We start from the raw sequence: 21,531 nt of genomic DNA, 5'->3' as shown, positions 1-21,531 counted from the left end.
CAATGCACAACTAGAAGCCATTAAAAGTCAAAAGATATCGACAGCGTGCGATGCACTTTACAGTTAAGATTATTCACCACATATAAAGTGTGTTGTTAATGAGGTGTTTATGTTAAAATTATTCACAGCGCGGTGTGCATTGCAATTAAGATTTTTCATGACATACAAAGTGTGTTGTTATAATGTATTTGTGTTAAGATTATTCACAAGGTGTGTGTTGTGCGCTGCAGTTAGATTTATTCATGACATGTAGAGTGTGTTATTAATGTTGTGTATTAATATCATGAACAAAACATGGAACAAAAAATTGAAAATCAAACAATTATCATACCACATTCAACCATCAACACCACATTTAAACAAAATAATAAGATATCACATAAAAACTAATTAATGTCAATTCTCCATTATCTGATAAGAGAAATTTTTTTAATAAAGTAATAAAAATTTCATGAATATTGATTTTGGAATTCTCTTCTTAATAAACGTATTCCTTTCTTGCATTTCTTGTTATAGATTATGCAATATACTTTGAAGTTGTTTGATAGTTCCATTTTATTGCACAAAAGCTCAACTTTCGATGGTGTAACTCCAAAGCTCATTCCGCGCACTCTACCTTGAGCTTCCTTGCCAAATACAAGGCTAATTGCATCTTCAACAATGTTAGTTGTGTTTTGAGATTCGGGGGCATTCTTCTATTTTTTTCTATAAATAACAAGTAGAGGTAAGCAAAGACCAAATAAATTAAAATTTAACACTGTGGTGCTGATTTTTAAAAATCAACACCGATGTGATGTGGTAGTGGATTTAAAAATCTAGTACCATATGCAAATCCAACACCACATGTTTTAAACATGATGATTTTCCATTGAAATATTTAACAATCAAGAAACAAATTTGTCACCAAAAGAAAATATCTCATTAATGTACTTGGGATTAAAAAATTACATTGATAGTTCCTCTTCTGTTAAGATCATAGAAAAAACCCAAAAAAGGATTCCAAAATGATTAATTTTTTAAAATCTTTCTGATAGGGGGGTTACGTTTTGGTAGGAATTGGTATTGCTCTAAAGTTAGGAGACTTCAAATAGTTGTGGCAAACATGGCTTAATGGTGATGATTAGTATTTTTTAAAAGTTCTAACAACTTCTTAATGGTGATGATTAGTATTTCTCAAAAGTTTCCAGCAACTTCCTTGGTTTTGATGTATTCATAAATTTATAATTTTTGACATTGAATTTTTTTCCATAACCTGTCAAATACCAAACAAATGATTTATCTAGAAGAATGATCTTCGATTCCAATTCTATGTTTCTTTTTGGTTGCTTTCAATCGGTAGTGTTCCCTTATTGTCCTATTGAACCTAGTCTGTTCTATCAGTTTTTTCATGATGTGGTTTTTTATGTCGATTATAGAGATTCATTTTGTTCACTAGTGTATTGCTCTACATTCAATATATTGTCATAATTTTGGAGAAAGACAAGTCTGCTGCTCCTACACTGAATTTTTTAGAAAGCCAAATCTGTCCATACCTATTGCAGAAAAAAGAGAGTAAATCCTAGAGACATAAAATACTAAGAACTTGTTCATATAAATGTTATTAGTACTTTATTGGTTCAAATGAATTATATTTCAAGTCTAATGTACTAACAAATTTCGGAGAAAGGAGGTCATTGGATAGCAGATTGACACTTGCATAAGTACATATACCAAAATAAAAACAAGAAGAAAACCAACAATTTCATCTGATTTGACCGAAGCTAAGATCTAAATCCAATCAATAGAGAATTGTTTAAAAGGGATCACAAATGATTAATAGATGACAAATCATTATGAGGTAATAAAACAGTGTCTAGCAATTGACAGTTGTGCACACCATTGTATTAAAAGATGGGGAATTCAGTTTAGGTAAAAATGATACTGAAGAGCAATCACATACCTTGTCTCTTTTAACTCTTTGCATAGCCCTTTGAACACCAGGCGTCAAGTTACAATAACACATGCACACGAAAGCCAAAGGTTAGTTGTGAGTTAACTATTATTAATACATGAACTCTGTAATTTTAAATGAGTTAGCTATTATTAGTTTTGGATTACAGATTTTAAGCTAGTGGTTGAATCTGATAATTAAGTTAATAGATTAGTTCTCTATTCTAAGAAAGTTATAATAATATTGTAACACCTTAATTTAGTTTCAGACAGTGAGATTGTGTGATGGTGTAGCCACCAATTGACCTCACATGCTACCTATAAGTTGAGAGTTTGGGCCTTAATGGCACGTCAAGCCTCGAGTCAAAAGAGATATTATAACACCTCAATTTAGTTTCACATGGTGAGTTGTAGGCGAATAGATAGGTTTTATAAATTTAGATGAATTAATTACTATTAACTTATCATACATAACTAGTCTTGATCAGTTAAGTAAATTCAGTCATCTAAGTAAATCATAATAATAGATTATTAAAGGATGCAATTAAATAGAAATTTAAGTTGAGAGATTTATTAAAGGTTTGGAACACTGGTTTCATAAACATTTATTGACATAGTAAAAAGGAGTAAACTAAACACCAACAACATACATCATTCTCAAGCTAAGAGATTCTAAGTTTGAAGGATGCAATTAATAATTCAGGCATATTTTTTGCCTTCTGCTAAATTATTTTGATAAAGTTTGTTGATATCTGATTGCACACATAAAAAATTAAAGCTAAATATTCATGACTGCGTATGAAAATAGTATGTTGTAGTATCAACTCATCATGTATGTAGCTGAACACAACTATGTTGTCAAATTTTCTTGATAAAACTTCAGCATTTGTGCTCTTTTCTTCTTCATTGTAGCAGTAATAAGGTCTCGTTCAATGTCAAATGGTAAAGGATTTGCTACAATACCTTTAATTGGCTCAAAACCTCTTAGCTGCAATTTAAATCAATCAGGAATAATTAATCTTTACAATTTGACAGTGAAATCTTTTTTTTCCTTTACATGCTTATCTACCTTGTCTATCAAGAAGTTTGATATCAGAATGATCATAAGAAACCAAGTTGAATGACCAAAGGAAAATATCACGTCCCATATTCTAAAATATTTTGACAACAAATGCATAGCCGATTCAAAGTATGGATTATGCAATCCCAATCACTAATATACCCTATTTGTGTGAAATTTATAGGATTCAGAAAATAGTAAATGATATTGATCATGCAAGATTATTCTATAGCTTCCAACGTTTAGATTCGAATAGTTGCAACCGAATACACGGTGAATAGTTTAAATGTTAAGTAATATCCTACACGTAGTTCAATCATTTGGTTGAACAACTTAAAGGCAAAGATGGTATTCACAGAGCCAAACAAAAAAAAAAAGGTATGTGGAAAGGCCACAAATTGATTACCGTGCCTGCAAGCAAAGGGGAGGGATTTGTTCTGCGCCTCCGCCGTGTGCAGGTATGTATCGGTCCTGATTTCAAAATAGATATGCAATTAGGGGGTCAAAAATGAATTCAAGCCGTCAATGCAACCTGAGTCGATTTGAAAATTATCGAATTCAAGTTGAAGGATTTTTAAATTTGAATCAGGTTTGGGTTGAAAGTTTTGGATTGAATTGAATTCGGGTTGGATTCAAATTGATTTGAATTTAAGATTTAATTTTTTTAATTAAAGCCAGAGATGAGGGTTACCTCTGGCACAAGGAATTCGTGGACAACGCCACGCTCACGGTCGTGAACAGAGACCCGATGTGTCCTTATAGAGTGTCGACGTTGTCATCGTCGGGTTCCGAGGTTTGCAGCTCTCCGCGGGCAGATCTCAATGGCCTCCTAATATGACAAAAGCGGGGGCGAAAGATAGGATTTTGGAGTCGTGCTTGGCCCTGGGAGAGGCAGATTGAGGAGGAGGTCGCAGCGAATGGGTGGACCATCGTCGAGACCGAGACGTCGCCACCGTGTTCATTCCTCAATGAGGCGATCGCTTTTCCTTGGCCGTTGTCGCCGCTGTTATTGTTACCTTCTTTCTGCCGCTCGTTTCCAGGCAACCCCTGTTGTAAAATGTGGATAAGGGGCCATATCTCGACACCGAGGGTTTGGCGAGTTGTTGAAGGACCAAGAACACCTATCGAGGGTTTGGTTGTTGAAGGACCAAGAACACCACAGCAATGAAAGGGTGTTATGAGGGCTCGAGCAGAGAGAAAAAAAAAAAAGTGAAAGGCGCTCACCGCGAAAAAAAGTGAAACGGCGCGATTTAGGATAAAGTGCGCTGTTAATATTAAATTTTAACAACGTTTGTTTTTATTTTTGTATGTCAGAAATATTTATTTACACTATATTTTTTTATACATCATCGTTTATATCAGCTATAATAATATTAATAACGTACATAAATATATACATCATAAATATATTAATAATGTACTTTTTAATATGTATCGTTGATATCGTATTATAATGATTATAGTGATTACAAGGTACAATCAAATGTGCTTTTAATGAGTTAGAACAAATTCAAGAACTTTATCAAGAAATACACAAGGTCCCTTTAGAAATTCCATTGAATATGCATATACACCGAATAGCTCCCCGTAAGTCTTTGCCACATGCTCATGCACCACTAAAATTAAGCTTTGATAACCATGCGATCACGTCAGTCCCGCATTCACCATGAATTACTAGGCTTGCCGCGACATTAACTTCGGTTTTTTGCATATGAATTGTAATAATGTCAAAATAAAATATATAAATAAAAATTAATTAAAATGGTAACATACATACTTCTAAAATAACTCCACTAATATTACATACAAATCTTAGCACTTAACTTAAAGGTTAAAAGAAAATGAGAGTGAGCACACAAGCAAAATGAAAATAATAAAGACGTGCATGAAAATACAATTAAATCAACATATAACATAATTTTCATATATTCATCTTTTATTAACTTTCTTCTTAATTAATTTTCATCAATTCTCCTTAATTTATTATTTTTCAATATTACCATATTATAATTTTACTTTATGTGATAACTCAATATAATTTTATTAAGTGAGTAAATGATATATAATAGAAGGGGAGCCTTGGCGCAACGGTAAAGTTGTTGTCATGTGACCTAGAGGTCACGGGTTCAAATCCTGGAAACAGCCTCTTGCCAAAGGCAAGGTAAGGCTGCGTACAATGGATCCTTTCCCCGAACCCCGCATGGCGGGAGCTTCGTGCACCGGGCTGCCCTTTTTTTTTTTAGTAAATGATATATAATACACTCATTGAGGATGTGTTATAGAAGTAAAGGTGAATAATTCGCAATCCACATAATACAAATATATCACGTAAAAATCTAGATATAAGAGTGACGGCTGTCGGGATACAATCAAAGTCTCACATTGAAAATACATGAAAAATATCTTAGGGTTATAAGATGGAGATATCTATATTGGTATGATGTCTTTTGAGTAAAGTCCAAAAGCAAAATCATGAGGGTGTGGGCCCAAGTGGACAATACCGTTTTAGAGATATATATAGATTTCATCAGATCAAAGCAGGTCTATAATTGGGGAGTTCTTAGTAAAGGACTCGTTGGGACCGTTAAGGGGGTGGATCCGTTAAAACTCGTACCAATAAGGGGTCCATTGGAACCATTAAGGAGGGGCTCATAGTGGTTCTTTGTTTGAAGGGTAGATTGTTAGGATACAATTAAAATCCTACGTTGGAAATATATGGAAAAGATCTTGAGGTTATAAGATGGAGATATCTATATTGGTATGAGACTTTTTAGGTAAAACCCAAAAATAAAACTATGAGGACATGGGTCCAAAGTAAACAATATCATACCGTTTTGAAGATATATATGGATTTCATCAGATTTAACCCACCCAAGAAGGATGTATTGTATACGAGAATAAACAACCATCAATCGACTTGTAACAAAATATATCGTATGTATGCACTTATACATCATTATTGTTGGGTTGCAAGGGTGCAAACATAGTCCCACATCTAAAACACATGGGAAAGATCATGAGTTTAAAAGGATGAAAAGTATCTCCATTGGCATGAGACCTTTTGGGAGAGCCCAAGAACAAAGTCATGAGGGCTTAGGCCCAAAGTGAACAATATCATGTCATTGTGGAGATACGGACATTCTTTAGACCCAACAATTATCGTATTCATCAGATTTAACCCACCCAAGAAGCGATGAATGCGTAAACTCGAAAGCCACACTTAAAGCATGAAACAAATGCGCTATATTTATATAGAGTTACTTTAATTATTCATCTATCATAAATAATTCACAATCGAGTTTAGAGCTTTACCTTTTAAATAATCCACCCTCTAAAAGAGTTGCAGGATTAGTAGCTTCAGCTTCACCTTTTAAAAGGGTCGTGTGACCACTTAGTTATTTATATAGAGTTACTTTAATTATTCATCTATCATAAATAATTCACAATCGAGTTTAGAGCTTTACCTTTTAAATAATCCACCCTCTAAAAGAGTTGCAGGATTACTAGCTTCAGCTTCACCTTTTAAAAGGGTCATGTGACCACTTAGTTTAGAGTTTCAGCTTCATCCTTTAAGAATTGTGTAATCGTTTATATAGTCTACAGGTTTCCATTTCGCTCTATAAGAGTTGCATGATTATTTGGAATTTTAAACTTCGCTTTTGCTCATAGAATTATGCAACTTCTCAAATATAATTGATTAATTTTTATTATTAAAATTAAATTAAAAAAAAAATTAATTAATTTGATAGCAATCAAGATAATTATTTTTTTAAAAAATAAAAGTTTTTAATAAAACTTATTCAATAAAAATAAAAAAACCTTAATAATTTTTATTTATTATTTAATAAAAAATAATTTAATCGATTTAATAATTTTTAAATTCCATAATTCAAATCGAACCAATTTAATTAAAATAATTAATATTTTTTTAAAAAAAATAAACTTCCAATAAATCAAATTAAAATTTTGAATTAATTTAGTTTTCAGTAGTTATTTTCCGCATCATCGACGCAAAGTCCATGAACGCGTTTTTTTGTGTTGTTGCACGTGCCGCCCGAGGGATTTTAACAAAAATTAATTAATTAATTGTCAAAGGTTTTAAAATTTAATTAATTCACCGACTCAGTTTTAAAATTTATTAAGTTTAATTTCTCAACGAACACCTATATATAAACTCTTAATAGTCATAAATATTATTTTTCATTAATTCTAGAAAATTAATTTATGATAATTTATTATATAACAATTAGTTATAAAAAATTAATATTTAAAATATATAATTTTATATTATAATGTACACTTTAATATTCTATTAAATGATTTATTAATAACATATATTGTAAAAATAAAAAGGCTAACTAATATTAAAGAGGTTGAGAGTCATCAAGAACTAGACAATAACTTTATTTATTTTTCCCTATTCTAATAAGAAAATATCTAATTTTCATAATCAATTTATTTTATTTCATTTTTATATGATTTTCACAATCAATTTATCGATTAAGGAAGTTGACAAACATAAGAAAAATTAGGAGGGCATGATTGCAACCATGACCAAAATGGCACAACAAGTTTCAATTTTTTCCTATCTCAATAAATTTTTTACCTCTTTTATGCTTTCATATTTAGTTTGCTACATATGCATCCCTACTTTTTGTTCTCATATCTTCTACCATTAAACAAGCATAAATGATTTATCATAGCAAATCATTATCGATTTGAAATATCTCACTAGCCTCTCACTGCAAATTAAAAGTGTCATTAAATGTGATCAATAATTTAGGGTTTGAAAAAAATATATTCTAATTGAGTAAGGACAATAATTGTTCCATAATTTGTTTTTCTGTGGCATAAATGGTATGACAAGTTTTAGTTTATCTTCTTTTTTTTCTTTGTTCGAAGAAAAAAAAAAAAAGAAGATTCTTTCAATTTCCACAATTAATTGATTTTGTTTTATTTTATTTTTATAATTTCCACAATTATTTTATTGCTAAAGAAAACTAAGAAATAAAAAATAGCACAAGTTTCAGTTCTTCATTTGTTTCTTTACTGTTTTAATGAAAAATACTATATATCTATTATAATTCAAAAATATAATAATAAATATGGAATCCCAAATAAATATTTTAAAGATCAACTTCCGATTATCTAGAAAGATGAGTTATCGTATGTTAGTGCAATCAACCTCAGATTAAGATTGACCAAGTTGACCAATCTCGATTTGATTCAAGTTGAATTTTGATATTTGATCAATATATTGGTTAGGTGTTAAGTAGGTCCAGGATGACCGAATACTTATGGTGGAAAGTCTAAGTGAGTCATAAAGGATCAAACACTTGACACGAGACAAGAAGTCCAAGTGAGTCATGGAGGACCAAACACTTGACACGAGATGGAAAGTCCAAATAGATCAAGGTTCACTATACACTTGGTGATCGGAAGTCCAATAGGAAAGTTGGCAAGAGGAAAGCCAAATGAATCAAAGTTGACCATACACTTGGTGATTTGAAGTCTTGGTAGGTCAAAATTGATCGAATGTCAGACAACGATAAAGTTGACATCTAGCAGGTCAAGGTTGATCATATGCTAGGCAACGAGACATTTTGACAGGTCAAGGATGACCGGGTGTCATGCATGCAAAAGAAGTTGGAAACGATATAACAAACTTTCGAAGGTCATAACTTTTGACTCGGATATCAGAATTGGATAATCTTTGGTGCAAAACGAAGTTCGTTTAGAGATGTATCTTTTTACTCAAATCGATCTAACTGATTATGTGTATCAATCGATTGATTTAGATCAGAACCGAACAGAAGCAAATCGATTCAACTGATCAAGGTAATCAGTCGACTGATCAAGGTAATTAATCGACTGATACACATAATCAGTCAATTGGTGTTGTTTTAGAAGTGTACAAAAATGAATCAATTCGACTTATTAGCAAATCAGTCGATTGATATTTGAAAATCAACAAAATCAGACAGATTTCAAAAGGTGTAGGAGTCGTTATTTGGTCGCTGACCAAATCAGTCAACTGGTGTTTCGGCTAAAAACCGACGATGGTCAAACCACCAGTCAACGAACGATCCGACGGGTCCGCTTCCTAACGGAGTTAGAGGGACAGGGTGATGAGGACCTGAAATGCACTTGAACAGAGGGTGAAAGGGGTGCCGGGAAGTCCCGGCGGGCCACTCCGACGATCAAGTCAGTATTCCGTAGAAGGATAAATGAAAATGTAAAAGAAGAAGAAGAGTTTAGAAAGGCAAACCAGCCCTCCAAGAGGGAGAAGAAGAAGAGCTCTTCCTTTCCGAAGAAGAGGTGAGAACCTAAAATGCATAGCCCGTCCAAGAGCAGAAGTGTCTCCTCCTTGGAGGAAAGAGGAAGAAGAAGAAGAAGTCCTCCTGCGAGAAGAAGGAGATGATGCCGAGGAAGAAGATGATGATCCCCTTTCCCTTTGCTAGAACTCTCCCTTATGTAGGCACACAAGGAGACCAAATCTGACATATCTCCTCTTCTCTTTCTTCCTTTTGGCATTATGTGCAGGAAAAAGAGTATCTTCTATGACAACTTTATAAAGGCTGTCTGGGAACATGTGTAGTTTGTTGAATCCACAAAAGACAAATGTTGATCAGCACATTTGACTAACCTTGCCAAATCAGCCTCATTCTACTCCCCCTTGACCCTCACTTTTACCTTAGAGAAAAAGCCACGTCATTTATGCACCGGCATCACAAGTCTCCCCATCAAGTCTAGTCGAAGGAGGCGTAGTCCGACTGACTGGACTATGTGTAACGATTGAACCATCTCTTTCATCATACTGGTGCTGAGATGATGAGCTGCTGAGATAGTTGAAATGTTGAGGTACTGAGATGAGGTGGCCGGGACGAGGTGGTCGAGATGGCCAAGAGACCTGGATAAGTACCTAGATAAGTGGCTTGAATGAGTAGCTGAGAGTCGGAATGAGCAGCTGAGGGCCCGGATGAGTAGCTGAGAGCCGGGATGAGCAGCTGAGGGCCCGGATGAGTAGCTGAGAGCCGGGATGAGCAAGCTGAGGGCCCGGATGAGTAGCTGAGAGCCGGGATAAGCAGCTTGGTGCCGGGATGAGCAGAGGGCCCGGATGAGTAGCTGAGAGCCGGGATGAGCAGCTGAGGGCCCGGATGAATGACTGAGCACTTTGGGTGAATGACTGAGCACCTTGGATGAGTGGCCGAACGAGATGCTATGCTGAAACAACACGTGAGGAGTTGAACTTCGACGGGCCATAACTTTTGACTCGGGAATCAAAACGAGGCACGGTCGGATGCGTTTCGAAGCTCTTTCAGAGACCTTCATTTCGTACTGGGTGGAACTCGTACCAGCCCGCTTTCAACCCCATCTGACATCATTTAGTGCTCCGTTCGCGCCTCCGAAGTTATTTTTCACTATTCATAGGCGTGTTTTAGCTTTTTCGACCTTTTTTTAAAGGCGAAGTAAGGTCAAAGCCGAGTCAGGTAAGACTGAGCGAGCTCAAGGTCAAGATGACAGAATTGTTGAGCTGACTGAGCTGCTAACTAAGCTGCTAGGCAGATCGAGCTGACAGAGCTATTTGAACAGATGGCTGAGGAGGTTGAGTAAACAGGGAGGCCTGAGAAGGCTGATCGCAGGCAAGCCTGGGAAGGCTAAGCTGAGCATCAGGGAAGCCTGAGGAAGCTGAGCGTGGGGAAGCCTGGGAAGGCTGAGCTGAGAATCAGGAAGCCTGAGGAAGCTGAGCGTGGGGAAGCCTGGGAAGGCTAAACATGGGGAAAGCCTGGGAAGGCTGAGCAGGGAAGCCTGGGAAGGCTGAGTGTTGGGAAGCCTGGGAAGGCTGAGTGCAAGGAAGCCTGGGAAGGCTGAGCAGGGGAAGTCCGGGAAAGAAACCAGGCCAAACAGAGAAAATAGGTCAGGCCAGGGAAGGCCAAGAAAAGCAAGGCCGAGCATGGCCGGGAAAAGGAAATCAAGTCAGGCAGCGAAAACAAGACAGGCTAGGGAATGCCGAGAAAAATAAGGCCGAGCATGGCATAGCAAGGCCGGGAAAGAAACCAGACCAGGCAGAGAAACCAGACCGCACTCAAGAGGAAGTCAGGTTGGCACATAATGCCTGTAGAAAGGCTGAGCGGCTGAGTGCGGAATCTCAGAGAGTTGAGCAGGGAGCTCGGGGTGCCTGTAGAAAGGGTGAGCGAGCGGGAAGCCTACCTCCATTGAGTGCGAAATCTCAGAAGGAGTTGAGCAGGGAGCTCTGGGCAGCCTGTAGAAAGGCTGAGTGATCGGGAAGCCTGGGAATGCTGGGAAGGATGAGCAACTTGGGAAGGTTGAGAAGACTGAGCAGCCTGGGAAGGTTGAGGAGTAGGGAAGCCTGGGAAGGCTGGCGAGGATGCAGCCTGGGAAGGCTGAGACGCGGGGCAACCTGAGAAGGCTGAGGAGTAGGGAAGCCTAGGAAGGCTGGGAAAGTTGAGCAACCTGGGAAGGCTGAGAAGGATGCAGCCTGGGAAGGCAAGTAAGTCAGGCCAGGCCAGGCCAGGCCAGGGAAACAGGCCAGGGAGACAGAGCCAGGGAGACAGGCCAGGGAGACAGGCCAGGGAGACGGGCCTGGGAGACAGGCCTGGGAGACTGGCCAGGGAGACAGGCCAGGGAGACAGGCCAGGGCGACAGGCCAGGAGACAGGCCAGGGCAACAGGCCAGGGAGACAGAGCTAGGGAGACAGGCCAGGGAGACAGGCCAGGGCGACAGGCCAAGGGCAACAGGCCAGGGAGACAGGTCAGGGCAACAGACCAGGGAGACGGGCCAGGGAGACAGGCCAGGGAGACTAAGGAGGTTGATGGGGGTGTCTGTGTCGCGGATGACGGACCAGGAGAAGGCAATGAGGAGCTGGTCCTTGACGACGCCGGCGACGTTCATGGTGAGCGCCGAGGTCTTCCCAACAAGCAAGAAGACGGCGAGGTTGAGGGCGAAGGCGCAGAAGGAGCCGGTGCCGAAGATGAGAAAATCGGGGTGGAAGGCGGCCTGACGAAACTGTAGGCTGCTGGAGGATTTTAAGTCCATCCTCTTTCCCAATGCTTGTATGCAAGTGCTTGAAACAGTTCTATTGGTATGCTCTTCGGAGCGGATAGAATCTGGATCGCAGGACGGAGATCCAGATCGCCAACAACCCTTTTTAGGGTTCAACCTCTCGACCTCATTCATTCAGTGGCTCAGCTCAATCTTCTGAGCACTCAGCCTCTCTACAGCCCTCTCGGCCTCATTCGTTCAGTGGCTCAGCTTAATCTTCCGAGCACTCAACCCTCTCGGCCTCATTCATTCAGTGGCTTAGCTCAATCTTCCGAGCACTCAGCCTCTCTACAGCCCTCTCGACCTCATTCGTTCAGTGGCTCAGCTCAATCTTCCAAGCACTCAGCCCTCTCGACCTTATTCGTTCAGTGGCTCAGCTTAATCTTCCCAGTACTCAATCTCTTCAGTAGCCCTATTGGCTTCATGCATTCGGTGGCTCAACTCAATCTTCTGAATACTCAATCTCTTTAGTAGCCCTCTCGGTTTCATGCATTCGGTAGCTCAGCTCAGAATCTCGAGCAATTAGTCTTTTCAGTAGCCCTCTCGGCTTCATTCATTCAGTAGCTCAGCTCAGAATCTCGAACAATCAGTCTCTTTAATAGCCTCCCGACAAACTCGACTCTCATGGGGAAATCTCATGTACTTAGCAAGCATGATATCCTTAGTCTCTGACGATTCCAGAGTTCAATCTCTACTGAGCTATATGTTCCCCTGATCTTGGATCAGCGGACAATTATCCTTGTCAAGGTTTAATCTTATATATCCTTGGTCTCGGACCAGTAGCATTCTAAAGACTCTCTCTAGTCTGTACCAGCAGTTTCTTTCAGCAAAAGTTCCTGACTTACAAGCAACATCCACATTAAAATATTCTTAACTTCGGATTATTATTGCCTCTATTCTCTCGAACTCCAGGTGCCATTCTCCCCCTTAGCTCAGTTATGTTGTTTTGTATTAATTTTCCGCTAACATAGCGGATAAGATAAGCACAAAAGATATTTCATTCATATATACAGTACATATAGTCACTCACCTCTTTTTATCGACTCGGACAACTCAATTTACACCTTATCTATATTCAAAGAAATCCAGTAAAGTACCGAAAATTTTCACTTTATCCTCTCATCACTTATTTCCACTCAATACTTATATGACCTATCGTTTGGTAAGTCAAATCCATTATTTTTATCCATGTTTAATTTCTGATCCCATACTGTTACTTTTTAATATCCACTAGTATCACAGTCTGTGTTATTTTTACATCACATCTTAAGATGCACCCATGCCTCTTTATTCTTTTAAAACTCCTCTCTGTTTATTTTTCTCCTATTGTCCTATTGTGATCGTGCATGTTTGCACATTGTCACGTCGAGAAATCCAACACTGTTGAAAACTGTAGAGTGTTGTCGTTACACAATCTATTCTCTCGGACCTCAGCTTTTTGTTGATGGGGAGCCCACGGCCCTACCAAACTTAGGGAGCGCCACACAGGTAGCTCGGCTGCGCAGGGAGCGTCCGACGTTGACCTTGCCCACTGCCCTGCCGAACTCTCGCATCGCCGGGCCATGGCCACGCGTGGCTGTGCATGCCACACAAATCGGCCGCCGACCTGCGCACACCATGCAGGTCGGCTGTCGTAGGGCTATTTGTGTCACATGGGTCGGGAGAGAAGCGTGGAGGGTACGCATCACAACGTCCTCCCACCATGCCGAGCATGCCACGCAGATCAGCCGCCGACCTATGCACACTATGCTCCCGACCTCCCCAACTCTGTGCGGTCGTTAACCATCGTGCTCGAGTCCTCCACTGCCGACTCCTCACGATCGGTTGCCAGACCCATGCTCGAGTCCTTCTCTACCGACTCCCCTTACCTCTATCGACTGGTTGTCCATGGACACGTGTCACCCGAGTTCACTGGTGCTCGACATGCCTATCGGATGCCATTGCTGACTGTTGCCACCGTCCCTGACCTTGCAACACCTTTGTTCGGCCGACACGTGACTCCTTGTTCGGCCGACACGTGACTCCTACATCTGCTGACTCGCCGACTAATGCCATCACACACCAAGGTGTCGGCTGGCGACACCACCGCCTTTGGTCGAGTCCACATGAACGGCCTGTCACGCTGACCTCCTTCTCAAGTCTTGCCGAGCTCCCGACCTCGTTGTGTTCCCTAGCCGTTCACGCATAGCAACTGTTCTCTGTCGAGCTCCCGACTTGGCTGCTACCGACCTGTCACGGATGCCTGCTCGCGTCGCTTGACGTGACACACCCATGGGGCGGCCGAGCTTGGTGCCGAGCTCGGTAAGAAGAAACGCGATCCATAAAAAACAAAACAAATCTCTCACCTAATCTGCACAGGAATCCAAAATCAACGGCCAGTCAAATCATCACGTGGGCAATTAATATACTTGATAGAACCAATAAAGCTAAGTTCAATTACAGGTCCAGAGATTGGTTGAGGGGACAAAATTACAATCGAGGCATGTGAGGCAGCCTGCCCGAGCTTAACCAGCGGCTCAGCACCGAGTAAAATCTCACTGTCAATAATTGAAGGGGCTTCTTTAATTAAAGGGCTTTTATTGAGGTTATTCAGCGGTTGATAGGTGTAGCAATCGTCTTCACACTCTCTGAGTTCTCTGTGCGCACCCAAGTCCTTCGCTCGCGCTCGATAGTGCCTAGCCTGTGTGTCGACAGCCTGCCGCGTGTGACGGCTGCCGACCTTCACTTCATAGATTATCTAACTCATTTTCTGTTGAATTAATCACCTCTTCCACATTAAGGTGAACCTGTAAGATACCAAAAAATTTTGTCATGGATACGGAAAAATTCGTCTCGCGAAGACGAACCAAACGAAATTTGTTTGGACCAAATCGAAGATCGTTTGGTCACTGAACCAAGCGAACCAAATTCAAACCCGGTTTGCTACAGTACCGGTTTAGGGTTTATTGGGTTCGGCTGGTTTGGGTTTGGGTTGACCGGGTCAGCTGTTTTGGGTTCGTTGGATTATGGGTTAATGGGCTAACGGGTTATTATAGGAATCCGAAACCCATTAAAACCCGACGTTAAAATCCCGATCGGCACTGTGCCTCGCGTCTTCCGCCTCTTCCCGATCGCGACACCTCTCTTCTTCTCCGCCGGAATCGAGCGAGCTTGAGGACGACGCCGGAGCTGGGAGTGATGGAGGAAGCTGGCGACTTGAGTATTGGTTGGATTGGAGCTCGGTTCCGTTGAGAAGAGCTCGGATTGACGGAGGCAGCGGCGAAAGGGACGAGTCGGAGAGGAGAATCGGGTAAGTTCGAGCTGGATTTGTGGGTTTGCGTTTTTGTTGAGCTTAGATTTAGGGTTCATGTCTTTGGATCTTGAATCAGGAGCTCGATTGGATTGGTTGGCCGGCGGTGGAATTTCTGTTGGTTTCGACTGCAAACGAAGGGAGAAGGAAGAGGCGGTCGGTAAGTGAAGATTTATCTAGGTTTTGGTTATACTTGGTTCTTGAGTCGAAGTTGGATGGATCTCTTTGATTCTTCTTCAATCGGGATTGTGTTCTCTTCTCTACAGTTCCTGGAGGCGGCGGTTAGAGCCATCGGTGGATACCGGCAGTGAGTTGAACCGACGCTTGTTTGGGGTTTAATCCAAGCTGAGGTATTCTCCTTCTCCGGCAGATGTTATTGCTGTTCAATTCATATTGGTTGCAAATTCCCTCTTCCAGCAGTGCATTCTCTTCGCGATTCTGATCCCTAGCTTGTTTAGTTCTGTTGAGCTGTGGTCGGCAGTACAAGGGTTTAGCTGTGGTGTTGGTCCATTCGGTTTAGTAAAACATCTTCATCCATTAGGGAGTATAAGGTAAGGTTCCAATTATTGGATGCAAATGACCATCTTCTGTGTTGTTTCAATGGATTGCTATGTGGTTATTTAACCGGAATGTTATGAACAGGGAAGGTTGGTTTCGACAAAAGGCTTTGTTGGACTTCAATTTTGAGGTAAGCCTTAAATCTGATTACAATACTGCGGAATCAAGAGCTGTTAAATTAAGGGAGTTGATTAGTCGAATCCGATGGGTTAACTAGAATTATGATTTGTTGTGGGTTTCTGTTGATTAGTTCGAGACTGGTTGGTTGGATTAAAATAGGGAATTTAATTACTGTGATTTGATACAGTATTGCCATAGTAAGTATTATGTGGTTTATTGTAGGACTTTGATTAGTTGATTTGATCGGTTGCGGAGATTATTGGAGGTTCTCTGCGATTATACGCAACCTATCTTGGCAGGCGGGTACCTTGACTTATCCTTTATAGATAGGTCTCATTGATATGTGTATTTCTAGCTATCAGTAATTCATGATCTTGTTCTTATTTACTTCGCTTGATATCTAGATCTGCTTTCTATACCAGTTATTGTTGCTATCTGATAGTATTGGATACTTATGCACATTATGGATATCAGTTAGTCATTATCTTGAGATCATCTGATACCTTGCCTTGTTTGTTTATCTGATACCTGTTGATTTTGATACCACCGGATACCTGTTCATATGCTTAGCTTGGTTTATCTTATTTCGTATCGGAGTTTATGATAGACATGAGACTTTACCTCATTCTGGTTATTGGAGCATATGACCTGGACTGGTAGATGGATAGGTGGTGCATGGATCATATTTATGGATATGTAGTTGGATATATGATGCATGGACTAGTGACATACATCATGCTTGCATATATTGCATACTGACGTGCGGGATTCCATTGTTGTTGAGTCCGGCGTCAGTTACATGCGGGCTACCAACCAAAGGTGTGTATAATTGCATGTCTTGTGATCATCGGCTCCTGCTCCTATTTTAGTCGAGTCGCTCCTATTATAGGTAGCACAGTTTGAGCCCGTCACTCGTATATGATTTATACACACACTCCGCTCATGGGTTAGTGGAACCTTTAGGTTGGTGCATACTTGCCCTGATAGGAGCTCCGCTAGGCCACCCAGGATAGTGGTTTCATAGCGTGGTAGCATTACAGGGATCCCTCCTCTGTCATTGTGACCAGGAGATGAGAGCTTGCTCGCCCACTTATGATTTGGGTACCAGGATAGGTGTACACCTCGAGGGCATCCTGTCCACTCGGTCACGCAGGAGCAGTGACGGCAGAGTGCACAGAGGTCACAGCCCTACCCACTCGACGACTTCACCACTGTGGATGAGTACTCAGACGAGTTTTGGCTCCCACGCGACCTCACCACTAGAGGGGTGACTGATCCGATTGGCGTCAGGGGTGACCAGGACATGCATTGCACCATGTGCATATTACACTATTGCATTTGTTTGTGATTGCTGCACTTGTTTGATGCACTTGGATGACATGCATGCACAGGATACCTATGTGTTGGTTTGGGGATTCCCTTTCACCTTACTATTGTTTATCGGACTCTGGTATGTACAGATCTACTGTTGTTCAATTTTCTACCTTATTTACCTTCCAGTAGACTGTACAACATGTTATTACTGTTGATAGCTTTTATACACATATCTGCTAGATACTTGCTGAGTTTCTTTTGAAACTCACTCTGTTTACCTGTATATCTGTTTCAGGTTGATGTCGTTTGGAGAGCTACACTGCTAGTCCCGAACCATTGAGTTTTGATTTATTTACTATACCGCATACATGTATTTGGACTTATTGGACTTCTTGATTGGTTTTCCACTCAAGTACTTAGTTTTCCGCTGTTCGATATATTTTTGATTTCCGATATGAGTTACCTATACGGATTTATGGATGGATTGATATGCATGCGTGTATGACGTTAATACTTTTATGGATGCATTTCATATATAGTAGGATGTGTTGAGTGGCCGTGTGAGTCACATTTATTTCTATTTTACTTGTATAAATCCATAGCCTGTTATGGATTGGCCGTGTGGGCCTTATATATGTGTATGTATACAGGATAAGTCAATTGTTACAGGGGAGATGCTGCCGAAATTTCTCGGAAAGCCGTCTCCCGGGGCGTAACAATTTATGGCGCTCACTTGGCTACCAGGATTCATAAACTCTAGTACTTAACCTGGAGGTCTAGAGTTCGAATCCTGGGGAAGGCAAAAATCCACTGGCCAGAGGTGGAAAGACTTAGTGAGTAACGGCACGACCGAAGGTCGTCGGTTGACGATATAAGGGGTCGCCAATTGGGCCGCCAGTTGGGCCGCCCAAGGGGCTGAGGGGCCAGGTCGTTACAGAACCCGTGCCAACCTAATAATGTGTCGACGCATATACTCGATCATAAGCAATGGCGTCGCTAGATGCAGGTCTGGCAACACGTGCCGAGTCCCCAAAGACTGCCAAATTCGATGGTGAATTCGAACACGCAATTGATATGGTCTCTCAAGTCTTTCTCTGTTCCTTTCTATTTCACAAACAAATAAATCAAGCAAGTAGTGATGATCTCGGACATACAACTAAGATGACCTCTCAGGTCTTTCTCTCTCTCCTTTCACTTCACAAACACACAAACCATATAAACAACAGTGGTGAGCTCAATCACGTAACTGCTCTTCCCTTCCACTTCACAGACAAGTAAATCATACAAACAGTGGTGAGCCTGACCACGCAACTGAAATGGTCTGCACAGCTCGGCACGGCTCAGTCACTCAGCAGTTCTGTCAGCTCATCACAGATCTGCACAGCTCGGCATGGCTCAGCCTGTCACGCCCCGAGAAGGCCGTCCGAAAAATTTCGGCAGCATCTTCCCAGTAACTATGACAATTCCCCTAATACAAACATATATACTCAGCCACAGGCGGCTGAAATAAGGACAACACGTCTAACAACATCACGACACACACAACATATGCAATAATAAGGCCTACACGGCCACATAATACTATCACATGCACCATAACCAGAATATGCAAAGTAAATAAAGCCAAATCCTCGAAAATCCAAAGTAACGAATACTCACAATGCGAACCATCATAACTACAATCATAACAAATCGGAACCATAACTACAAGTCCATAAAATAGTAAACATAACTAGAGACAACGACAGACCAAATGCAACTAACAGAAATCTCCCGAGGTGAGACAGCAACAGACGACCCAAATCTCCAAGCTCCAAGTACCTATCTGTTACCTGGGGAGAAATCAAAGCAACCCCAGGGTCTGGGTGGTGAGCATTAAATACTCAGTGGGTACAGAAAGAAGTGCATGTCAAGATACATAGCAGGAATAAAATAAGAAACAACCAGTATAGACTGAGAAGGTAATAACAACAAATAACAGGAACAGCAAGGATCATGGTAAAAGTCATGATATATCAACAGGATAGAATAGGCATAATCCTACTGTGCAACTGAATAAGAAATCTACATGTATCATGTATGACATGGCACACAATGCAACAATCATGACATATCAATGCAACAATCGGAAAACATATGAGTAAGTAAACTACATATATCTATCAACCTACCAACGGTGCATGCAAATCCGTAGCAACCATAGTAACCAAAATATCCGTCACTGTCCGCACTCGTCGTCCCAGTCACTCTCCCAGAGCTCAGTGAACTGGGGGCCAGACATGACCTATTGTCAGCTCCCACAACTAACCACTATAGAGAAGTGGGGAGGGGCAGTGTGGCAGGAGGCGATGTAGCCAGTCCTGGTCGCACCCCACTGTGGTGCAACCTCTTACCTATGTGGCACCACAACATGATGCAGGTAAGATCCACCAACAACAACAACCACAATGATATGAATGGATGGTGATCATCCTAATATATAGCTACATTCATTTAGCATGTTCAACAGAGATCTCTAACGGATGTCGGCAATCAGGATCACAACAGTTAAGAGGCATCTAACAATAGGTAGGAACTCCTAAGGTCAACCAGCATATGTCAACAAAGAGTATCAACAGATGTCAACGGATAAATAAGCTAACTACAACAATTTCAATATAGAAGGAAACAACAGGAATAACATGCACTGTAAAGCACCTGTATTGACCAAGTACAGGGTACCCACCTGGTGTGACGCACGTCAAAATCAAAATCTCTCCGTATAATAGGATCTATAGATCAAGGTCCTGCAATGAAATAAATGTTTTCTACTTAGCAATAGGAGAACATACCACAAGGGAAGATCCTCTTTCTCTTACAAAAGTTCCGTCACACATCTCCTACACAAACTTTTAATTTATGAAATTCTATTTATAGTCAACGATCTACTCAAACCTAAGATCTAATTTCTCATTATTCTCTAACAACATTAGATTTAATGGCATTAAAAGATAACAAAAGTTGTCTATTGAAATTGAGAAAAGTATACAATTTCTAAGGATACATTTTATGAGATTAACAAGAGTTACCAGTGGACATCACCTTATGCTCCATCAATTAGATATTACCTTAGTTAATAGCTCATTCATTCTAAATAATGTTTCTAGAATTTACCCTTCAATGAAATTGGTGGCCCCTTCAATTCTTCCATTGAAACTAGTGAATATTTAGTTCAACTATAACTTCTTCTCATAATACCAGAATTATTCTAAAAGTCCTACATGATTCTTCTTCTAATTCATCTTGCATTCCTTTTATGATGATTTACCGTTACTATTTCTAACTATGGGAGTAGAATCATTGCCCAAGTATGTTACCAAATTCACACGAAAAGTCATCAAAGTTAAGATTCCTAAAACGACAGAACCATACCAATTTACCCAAACCAATCGTAAAGAATTTATCATGTTCAAAATTCATAAAATGGTACAGTTTGTAAGTTTCTAGCATCCTCACAGCCACCACAACCACTATCATAAGAACTAAGAGATGAAACCCTATCTCCGTTGCAGAAAAGATGAAACCCTTTTTCTTTTTCTTACCGGCGAAGGAGGTTGCGGTTGGCAAGGGACAGTGGCAGCCGAAGGTGGTTGCTGTGGCGCGGCAGGAGGCGCTGGCTCCACGCGACAGGCGATGGGCGGTATCGGACAGAGGAGCGGCGGAGCGGGGCTGGCGAGGAAGGAGAGGAAGGGCGGCGGCGTCGGCAGATGTGGGCGACGGTGGCTAGGGCTGGCGAAGAAGGCAGCGCGAGGGAGAGGTGCGGCGCGATCGGGAGAAACAGAATCGCGATTCGCGATGGAGAGGAATAGGGCAGCGCTGTAGCTTATATAGGATAGAGGTTTCTTAAGGCTTTCTTAATAGGTTTAGATCCAATAACCCAATAACCATTAACCCATTAATCCATTAACCCTTTACCTATAATAACCATTTTTATTTATTTCGTATTATTATTATTATTATTTAATTACAAATAACCCCTCTTAGGTTTCGGTATTTTACACAGCCACTCTGCCACTCAGCAGCTCGGTTATTCGACCACTCAGCAGCTCGGCCACTCGACAACTCTGCCACTGCCACTCTTCAACTCTGTCAGCTCGGTTACACATCGCTCTCTCGAGTCCGCTGCAACTGCCTGATGCATGGCGTCGGCACATGTCGC

General features: G+C 40.7%; 1 long non-coding RNA gene across 1 annotated transcript; it reads right to left on the bottom strand.

The window, feature by feature from the left end:
* Positions 1-18,869: 18,869 nt before the first annotated feature.
* LOC141842687 (uncharacterized) lies at positions 18,870-21,151 on the bottom strand. The gene is made up of 3 exons (XR_012602959.1): positions 20,915-21,151; positions 20,059-20,119; positions 18,870-19,165 (listed from the first exon to the last, which is right to left on the bottom strand). It is a non-coding gene; the product is annotated as an uncharacterized LOC141842687 (long non-coding RNA).
* Positions 21,152-21,531: the final 380 nt, after the last annotated feature.

Source organism: Curcuma longa, chromosome 12, assembly GCF_044706935.1.
Source record: "Curcuma longa cultivar G26 ecotype Majalengka, Jawa Barat chromosome 12, ITB_CL_G26_1.1, whole genome shotgun sequence".
NCBI lineage: Eukaryota > Viridiplantae > Streptophyta > Magnoliopsida > Zingiberales > Zingiberaceae > Curcuma > Curcuma longa.
Note: the sequence above shows the minus strand (reverse complement) of the source record. Positions and strands in the feature narration are given on the sequence as shown.